Source organism: Homarus americanus, unplaced genomic scaffold (assembly GCF_018991925.1).
Source record: "Homarus americanus isolate GMGI-L3 unplaced genomic scaffold, GMGI_Hamer_2.0 scaffold824, whole genome shotgun sequence".
In the NCBI taxonomy this organism is placed as follows: Eukaryota; Metazoa; Arthropoda; class Malacostraca; order Decapoda; family Nephropidae; genus Homarus; species Homarus americanus.
In genome coordinates this window covers 3,735,037-3,745,606 of record NW_024719328.1, presented here as the reverse complement: position 1 = coordinate 3,745,606, position 10,570 = coordinate 3,735,037, and the positions used below count along the sequence as shown (strand labels likewise).

At 41.0% G+C, this 10,570-nt stretch overlaps 1 protein-coding gene across 1 annotated transcript in view; it reads left to right on the top strand.

Moving 5' to 3' along the window:
- Positions 1 to 1,085, top strand: part of LOC121860035 — a gene marked incomplete at its 5' end in the record, with an annotated part of 1,832 nt that extends 747 nt beyond the window's left edge. The window contains 1 exon segment of the mRNA XM_042357051.1: positions 1 to 1,085. This exon segment is cut by the window's left edge and continues 444 nt beyond it.
- Between the last annotated feature and the right edge of the window lie 9,485 nt (positions 1,086 to 10,570).

Below are 10,570 nucleotides of genomic sequence, written 5' to 3'. Positions count from 1 at the left end.
ACAAATTTAATTCCGAACTGAATGATCGGCAGCCGCTACAAGCTGTAGCACTAAGAATGATGGAAAAATCCAAGTCTGATAATTTTGGGAGTATTTTAGACGCCATGGAGTACCTGGCTGCTATTATACGATATCCAACTTGGGGGATGTAACTCCCACTCTCCCTGGAGACGGAGACTGTATCAAGGTATGGAAGGTGACCCGCCTCTCTTCCCTCCGCGGCATGACCAACTTCATTTGTTTCTACGTCCACACTCTCAAAGGTCGCCTTGATATTAATCTTGGGTTTTCGACTCGGTTTTTAGACCACAAAGTCGCCAGCAAAATCATGGAGAACATTAGTAACAGTATTACAACCCTATGTTGAGTTTTATCTGAGCTTGTAGTGGATTGTAAACGAACAGGAGAGATAAACCTCCTGACGAAGATATCCTGATAAAAAAAAATTTTCTGAAAGGCCACCCAAGACACGCCTTCCGGTGATCAAAGGATTATTATAAAGCTTTTTTGCAAGTAAGGTATTCGAAAGATATGTTAAACAATACAGGAAAAAAATGCATTATCACATTTATGTATCTATTAACTACTTAGAAAATAGTAAACTGCAGTGTACGAGGGAAACCCTAACAATGACAATCTTAAAAAGGAACTTTCATTACAAAAACAAAAATCCACCGGGCAAATTAAAACAGATGCAGCATTGACGATGGGGATGTTTAAATGTATAACTGCAGTTCAACAACTAATGAATTTTTTAATGTAAAATGTATTACTGCGCTTCAACAAGCAAGGTATTGTTTATGTTATACAGTATAATGTATTACTGTGCCTCAACAACTAAGGACTTGTAAATGTTGCGCTTCAACAACTAAAGTCTTTAAGTGCGTATTCTAGATGAGTAAATACACAAGTCATCAACAATTAAACATTAACCCTTCAGAGGATAATGTATCCCTTAGGTATTTTATTCAGGGTACACCAGTGAATTATATTTTGCTGAGGGAGCCCCTTCCCGCGGTACGGTCAAGAGATATATTGCTTCCCACAACCATATATCCTAACTCATATATATATATATATATATATATATATATATATATATATATATATATATATATATATATATCTTGATAAAATCACACGGGAAAATGGAAACAACGGAGTACCTTAGCTTTCGTCTTTATTCAAGACATCTTCAGAGGCAACTGGATTACATGGACAGAGAGAGGCTTAAATATACAGGGTGACCTAAAAACATGAGGTCAGGTCATAATGATGACATCCACTAATCCCCACACCAACACAACCGTAGAGGAGCTTAAGAGAAGGGTGGTGACGTGACTAGACAGGTCAGGTCAGAAAAAAGGGACCCACAAAATAACTGTCATACATCAAGATCAAAGGTTTTCAAAGCATTTTAACCTTGGGCCACTGACAAATAAATTTATGTAACATATTATCAGTTTTGAACTGACCATCACTAAGGTTTATTGATTTTAATTCCTTAATCAAACTAGCTTCAACCAGAAGTCTTTCTGTGACACAAGATGATTTGAATACTTCTAAGCTTTTTTCCCAAGCAATGGGGTGATTATTATTCCTAACATGAACGAACAAGGCACTGCTTTCAGATGCAGTTCTGATATTATACTTATGTTGTTTGATTCTGAGCTGCAGTGTTTTTCCTGTCTGACCTACATAATTACAATTACATTTGCTACATGGAATACAATAAACACTTCCATTTACATTCAAACTTGGGCTATTCCTTATTAACATATTGGTAATGGTTGAGTCATACTTGAAAACAACATTAATATTTAGAAGCTTGAGGGACCGAACTAACGGGACAAATTCATCACGATAGGGCAGAGTCAAAATATTCTTAAGTGTAGGAACTTGTCTGGTTAGAGAGGAATGAAAGGATTTTTTAGCCCTTTTAAAGCAACGATCAACAAACACAGAAGGGTACCCAAGTTTCTGTGCAATAGAACGAATGTGTTTAAATTCATCGTCAATAAATTCAGAGTCACAAATACGCAGACATCGTAGGAACATAGCAGAAAAAACTGACATTTTGGTAGACTCAAGGTGATTGGATAAAAAGTGAATGAAACTGTCTACCTGTGTGGGCTTTCTATATACCTTAAATTTATAGTTTTGGCCATTTCTCATGATAAGCATATCAAGAAATGGAAGGGATTCACTTATTTCTCTTTCAATTTTGAATGTGATACTAGGGACAATATTATTAAGCTTGTCTAAAAATTCCAATGGGTCACTGTTTTTAGGCCAAAGACAAAGAACATCATCTACATATCTATACCAAGGAGGAATACAGTCCACTACATTGGGGAGTAATCTAGACTCAAAAAACTCCATATAAATACAGGCTAGAGGAGCAGAAAGACAATTACCCATGCTCATGCCAAATATTTGCTTGTAGAACTTCCCATTTGCTCTAAACACATTGTCAGTTACGCATAACTCTATCAATTTCAGGAAAGTATCATGTTCAATAGTTAAATCTAGCAGTTGTAATTTATCTTTAAGAAATGAAAGTAAGTCTTTCACAGGTACTCTAGTGAACAGTGAATTTACATCAAAACTTATTAATTCGCAAGGTTCGTTGTGTTTCTTGAGTTTATCAATTAAATCACTGCTATTGCGTATATGTGAATTAGATATTTGGCCTGTAAGAGGGGATATCATCTTTACCAGCCACTTGGATAATTTGTAAGTAACAGAACCCACAGAACTCACGATAGGACGTAATGGACTATTAAGCTTGTGTGTTTTGATCAATCCATACATATAAGGTAAAGTGGGATTGATTTGAGGCTGTATATTTAAGCCTCTCTCTCTCCATGTAATCTAGTTGCCTCTGAAGATGTCTTGAATAAAGACAAAGCTAAGGTACTCCGTTGTTTCCATTCCGTGTGATTTTATCAAGATTTATCTTATCCACGTTTTCTTGTGGATTTACATGAAATATATATATATATATATATATATATATATATATATATATATATATATATATATATATATATATATATATATATATATATATATATATAACAAAGCAATGTCTAATTTTTTTTTTTACAATATGTGCACCCTTTGTGGTTCGAACATCGAAACGATATTCTGTTTCTCTAAATACATCATAATCTGTGGTCACAAATTGAGTGTCCACTTGGTAGATCTCTTCCATACTTCCATTGGAAACGCTGCTGAACAGTGAATACAGATTGTGTTGTATAATGCTCAAGTACAAAGAAAGTCTTCTCTTGTTGTGACACCATAATTTATGGGGAAGAGAATTCGAATACCTTTATCATAATATCATAAACTGCCCCCAAAAAAAAAAAAATAGACATTGCTTTGTAATTGTGTATATTACTTTTTGCTCTCCCATTGTTAGTTTCTTTATCATAAATATTTTAAATCAGGAAGATCGTTTGTCCTTGTATAGTAAGTATTGATTGTTTTAAGCTGCTATTTTTGTATTCCTGATTCACCTTTGCACAATTTAATGAATGATTTCCTTGCAGGTATTTTCACAATGAAATTGTGTTAAATATCATCCTAGACTGTCAGCCAGAGGTAGCAAAAAGATTGCCATAACTATATGATTCTGGTCTGTTAACCAAAGCTGTTATTTCAGACTATAAGGCTGATTATTGGGCCTAGGAGTTAAGGCACTGTTAAGAGGAGAGATGTATTAGCCCTTGTCTTATAGGCAAAAGTATTTATATAAATGGGTTAATTACATTCGACTTATATACTGTACTCTATCAATCCCTGTAACTTTCCACTAGCTATGAGGTAGCATGTTCAGAGCACGTGATAAGGTGTGCACACGGGAAGTCGCGTCACTTGGTGCTGAGTTAAGCATTAAGTAACCGGCTCTCTGGCCACCTATTGCGGACAGTAGTTTGATAACCCTGACTAGAGTGTTACGAGTTGGGGATTTAGAATATAGTTATACGTCTACCCAGATCCCAACAGGCAACAACAACAAAAAAACAAAGACAATCGGACTATAAAAGGGTAGACAAAGGATGCGAGTTTTCGTTGTGTATAATAAAGTACCATAAATCCTTAACAAAATATTCAGCTTATAAATTACCCTTAACCAAACTTAACCTAAACATTAACAGTATATACATATTAATAAAACATAAAACAATCGTGAAGCAAGGTGGAGGCGGGAGAGGCAATACAAGATTACAAATACTTAAGTGAGGAGCTGAGATGGCTGACGAGTAAGGCTGAGTATTGTAGAAGACGGTAGGTAGTCACTGCACGGTAGGTTTAGAGGATAGATGACCCTGTGGTCACTTCCCAGAGCCAAGTCCTCTCTCCTCGAATTGGAGCTCACAAAGAAGACTGGGAGGAAGTGACGCAACAACCAGGATATGGAGAAGGGAAACCCCGGAGTGTTTAACTAAGACGAGTCATACTCGTGCCTCGTCCCTAGATGGCGTTGCTCGTGGTGCTGGGTAGGTAGATCAAGACAATAGATGGCGTGGTTCGTAGTGCTGGGTGGAGGGGTTCGTAACACACCCCCCCTCCAAAGACCTCCGTAGCGCGGGCGCGAAGGAGGTGATCACCTGGTGCGTCTGGAGAGTAGCTGCTGCATTTCCACTGGAGCTCGAGATAAGGAGTCCCCAATCAGGTTGTCCACCCACTTTATGTGCCGGACTTGTAGATTATAGGGCTGGGTGAGGAGAGCCCAGCGGAGCATTCGCTGGTTGGAGGTCTTGTTGGTTTGGATGAACGTGAGTGGGTTATGGTTGGTGAAGACTAGGGTTGTTTGTGGGCAAAACTGGAGGTAACATTCAAACTTCTTTATTGCCAACACCAGAGCCAGGGCCTCCTTCTCTATGGTCGAGTAGTTGGTCTGATGTTTTTTCAACTTGGCGGAGTAGTATGCCACAGGGTGAAGGACATCAGTGGTTGGGTCGGGTTGTAGGAGCACAGCCCCAACTCCGACACCGCTAGCATCGATTTGCAGATGGAAGGGCAAGGTGTAGTCAGGGGGTGGACTACAGGCTTGGAGGCAAGGAAGGCTTTGAGGCGGTGGAAAGACTGGTCGCACCTCTGGCTCCAGATGTAAGGGACCGCAGAACTGGTAAGGTCTGTGAGGGGTCCGGCCACGCTGGAGAAGTTACTGCAGAACCGACGGTAGTAGCCGCACATCCCCAGGAAGCGCATGAGTTCCTTCCTCGTCCTTGGAGTGGGGAAGGACAAGATGGCTTTAACGTTTGCGTTCTTGGGTCTCACCATACCATGCCCAACGATATGTCCCAGGTAAGTCACTGATTCCCGGCCAAAAGTAGATTTAGCCAGGTTTATGGTGAATCCAGTCTCTTGCAGTCGTGCAAACAGTATCTCCAAACGCACCAGATGTTCGTCCCAGCTGTCCGACACCACCACCAGGTCATCCAGGTAGGCGAACGTCCCACCTAGGTCCTGAATAAGGTAGTTGATGGCCCTCTGGAATGTGGCCGGAGCATTAGAAAAGCCAAACGCCATAACCAAATATTGAAAAAGACCAAATGGAGTTATAAATGCCGAGATTATTTTTGCTCTATCCGTGAGTCCCACTTGATAATATCCTTTCAATAAGTCCACCGTACTGATAATGGCACAGCCTGTCTTATTATATTCTAATCAAAGGTAAAGGGTAGGAGTCTGAGACAGTGACCTGTCTACTCTTTACGATAATCGGTACAGAAACGAAAAGTGCTATCGGGTTTTGAAATGAGAAGGCAAGGTGAAGCCCAGGGGGAGGTACTAGGCTCAGCTAAGTTATGTTTTAACAAAAAATCTACCTCTTTCATAATCTCTCCTTTTTGTGGATTTAGTCGATATGCTGATTGCCTAATGGGTTGTACATCATCTGAGATTAGCTTAATATCACGTTTAAGTATATTGCAAAAACCTGGGAGGTCTGACGTGACTTTAGGAAATGTTGATAATAACTTAGTGAGATCTTTTGCTTGAGATGGATTCAAAACAGAAAAATACTCATCCAAGCTGTTGAAAAAGTGACTGTTAGCAGGGTTTTCTTTAGGTAGAGGGAAGTCTAAATTCTCCAATAGGTCCATGTCATCTGTCTCCGGCTCCGGCCCTGACAAAACCGTATGCAATACAGGTTGGCTTATAGCCTCTGGGATGTCTTCCTCTGACTGCCTGGAATGGTAAAGTTTCATGAGATTAATGTGAACAAGTTGTGAATCTTTTCGGCGATCAGGAGTATGGACTATATAGTTGAGAGGAGATAGTTTATTTGCATGGATTTGAAAGTTTTCATGGAACCGTTCCAAGCAACCCTGGGACGGTGGGTGGTAAGCCGAAGATGTACAATGGTCCACACTGAGGTCTTTCATCACCTGTTTGAACAAAGATGGATCAGATTGTTGGGCTTTAACGAGCTCATCCTTACTAATGGTCTTATTGTACAGATCTTCTGTGGGTAGGAAGATATTAGAGGTGGTTTTAGATGAAGAGGGCCCATTTCGCACACTCTGTGACCGGGTGACAGCACAAGATGGGAAAAGATGAGGAATAGTTTCTTTAAGGTCAGTGGTGGAGTTGACAGGTAAGGGAGAGTCGACTGTCTTTATGTTAGGAACCACTAGATCTCCTACCAAGTCATTACCCAATAATAAATGAATGCCGCACACAGGCATTGGGTCTTTCCTTATGGCTATTTGCACTTCCCCAGTAATCAAGGGACATTGGAGGTGCACTTTAGCTAAAGGATAGGAAGAATGGGATGAGAGATCCGAAATTAGAACACTCTCATTAGTAAATGCGGTAGATATATCAGGAATGACGTTAAACAGGAGGATAGATTGTGCTGCGCCCGTATCACGTAGTATACGAATAGGGAAAGAACGAGACCCCTCCATGATTGAAATTTTTCCCTCATAGGTGAATGAAGAGAAGAGATCCTGATGGGGCCTTTCCACATTGGTGTTTGCTATTGGTTTGGATTTGGGATCCAGGGAACTACTTTTAGCAATTCGACACTTTGGGTGTTTACAACTCTGGATTGTATGGCCTGGGTTTTTACAGTAAGAACAAGTAAACTTGGTTGCATCAGGAGGGGTAGGTGTGGGACCTTTCGACCTACCACTCACGCCCCCAAGGTTATCATCAGAGGAGGACCTAACATGTCGGGAAGTACCACGTTCCCTACGGCACAGTGACTCCACCAGCAAGGCGTACTCATCAGCCAGCTCAGCCGCACGTCCTAAATTAACCTCTCCACGCTCCTCCACATGCTTCAAGATGTGAAATGGTATCTTGCTCTTCCACTCCTCCAGGACTACCAAGTTTAACAAATCCTGAGGTGGCCATTAAGAAAACCTAGATAAATTAATTAATGGTCAAAAGATAAGATAAGTGGATTACCCTAGAAAATATCACGGCAGTGGATAACCAGAAAGTCCCGGAAACTAACCAAGTTATACCTAGGGAAATTACACTTATGATTATTGTTCTTCTGAGAAGATCCTTAGATAAGATAAGAGACTTGAAAGAGGTAGGGCGTATTACGGCATTAATATAAAGATCCGGATTAACAACCCTGATATACTTGAAAGGGAAGGGCGTATTACGGCATTAATATAAAGATCCGGATTAACAACCCTGAGATACTTGAAAGAGGAAGGGCGTATTACGGCATTAATATAAAGATCCGGATTAACAACCCTGATAAATGGTATGATTGACCCTGAATGAGATAATGAGAAGAACAATAATTGAGGCTTTATAATTATGGGGTCCTGGTAGAGCGTGGCGTCCCAAGATATCACTTCACCGTAAACTAGTGACTAGGGAACAGCCTACTCTGGAGTGAGGGTAGGGCATTAAACAGATCCGGATTCTTCCCTACACTCGATAAGACTTACTACACGACTGCCACGTGTAATAACAGGTAAGCCTTATGACACTTGGAACCTAATATCCTACGGCTGTCACTCTTACTGTACGGTAATACCAATATATGCACACACATATGAAGGAAACTTTAAACCACCGTAAAGCAATTATGAACAGAAGTGACTGGGAGGAATAATTAACACTGAGTAACAAGGGAGGAAGGAATATGGTACTTAAGGTCGTGTCCTGTCACGGTCGCCATTTGTTACGAGTTGGGGATTTAGAATATAGTTATACGTCTACCCAGATCCCAACAGGTAACAAAAAACAAAACAAAGACAATCGGACTATAAAAGGGTAGACAAAGGATGCGAGTTTTCGTTGTGTATAATAAAGTACCATAAATCCCTAAACAAAATATTCAGCTTATAAATTACCCTTAACCAAACTTAACCTAAACTTTAACAGTATATACATATTAATAAAACATAAAACAATCTTGAAGCAAGTGGACGTGGGGGAGGCAATACAAGATACAAATACTTAAGTGAGGAGCTGGGATGGCTGACGAGTAAGGCTGAGTATTGTAGAAGACGGTAGGTAGTCACTGCACCGTAGGTTTAGAGGATAGATGATCCTGTGGTCACTTCCCAGAGCCAAGTGCTCTCTCCTCGAATTGGAGCTCACAAAGAAGACTGGGAGGAAGTGACGCAACAACCAGGATATGGAGAAGGGAAACCCCGGAGTGGTAACTAAGACGAGTCATACTCGTGTCTCGTCCCTAGATGGCGTTGCTCGTGGTACTGGGTAGGTAGATCAGGACAATAGATGGCGTGGTTCGTAGTGCTGGGTGGAGGGGTTCGTAACAAGAGGAAAACGTTATTGAGAGCCATCGTGGATGGTTCCGTCTGTCCTCGAAGGAGGACGTCGGGTATAATTCCGTTCTTCCCTTGATAAGTCCCGACTCATTCTCGCTCATCGACAGGACGCAATTAGCAGAGCTATTTAACATAGCCTCCGCCCTTATTTAACACTTATAGCTACAGTGATTAAGTTACGGTGATAATCCTTTTTGAAAGTGGACATAGAAACCTTTTATAATAAATACATACAAAGGAACATACTGGATTTCACTACAGAAGATCCAATAATCTTTTATCTTTATTTTAGAACGCTAGAATATAAGGTAACGTGCTTCACAAGTGATTATTACAAGTGGTGACAACCCAGAAAGGTTGTTACATATATGACAGTTTCTCAAGTAACTGTTATATTTACGGTAACAGTTGTAGGTAGTAAATAGTATGCAGCTACCAAACAGGGAGGTACTACCGCCAGGGAAGATATTGGAAGCATAATGTATTGTCTAATGGTAGACCCTGCTGCCATATGGCATTAAGAAAATTGTGACCAAGTCCCAGGTTGCTGATCTATCTTTCTGCCTCATTTACACACAATTGCAGGGTCTCAACTGTGTCTCTTACTATTGACAACACCACAAATAAAACCGTACTCATTCTATTTTATTCTCCTATGTCAGTTGATATTAATACTGAAGCGGGGCCTTCTCGGATGGGTCCCACTGGTCGGGAAGGTTGTGGACCCCAGGGCTGACCTGATCATCATCAATCTACTGGGGCCTCAACTGACGCCACCGCGGTTGCTGGAGGATCGGCTTTTTTCACACTTCATTTTTCCAACATTCGCGGACTGAGATCCAATTTTTCTTCTGTGGAGCACCATCTATCAACCTCTTCCCCCGACCTCTTACTACTCTCCGAACTTCAACTGACCAAAGCAGCTTCACTCAAACCTTTTCAAGTCTCTAACTACAACCTTTATACCTACTTCCATTCTAAGGGAGGTGTATGCGCCTACTGCAACACACGTACACCTATAGCTCAACTCACGGATCTTGAATCTCCCCTTTATGATGTCATCTAGCTCAAAATATCTCTACCTACTGTGACTATTTTTCTTTGTTTCCTATACTGTTCTCCCAACTCTACCAACTATGTCGAACTCTTTGACTATCTCGCTTCTTGCCATGAGTCGTTGCTATCCACACACCCCAACACCGAGATCCTCTACCTAGGGGATTTCAATGTACATCACAGATAGTGGCTTGGCTCTGCAAGGGATGACCCAGGTGGAGCTGAGGCACTCTCTTTTTCCTTACTTAATGATTTGGAACAAATAATCAAACACCCTACACGCGTTCCTGATCGACATGATCAACTTGCTAACATTCTTGATCTTTGTTTTACCTCTAACCCCTCACACTATTCATACTCAATCTTTGCACCCTTAGGGTCTTCTGATCACAACCTTATTTCTATTAAATCAAACTGGCCACGACCACCTTCCCCACCCCCCTCTAAACGTCAACTATGGCGCTATCGGAGGGCAAGCTGGCAATCCTTGCGAGAATTCTTCACCGACTTTCCTTGGGATGAATGTTACTTTTCCACTCGGGATGCCTCGGTATGAGCTGACAGCATTGCTGGGGTTATACAGGGCGGTATGAGTGCATTTATCCCATCTTCTACCAAAACTTTCCCATTACAATCATGGTTTGATCGCTCCTGCTCTCTTGCTTGCAGGGTGAGAGATAGGGCATATCGAGCTATGAAACTATATCCTTCTCCTATTACCCACACCTCTTTCA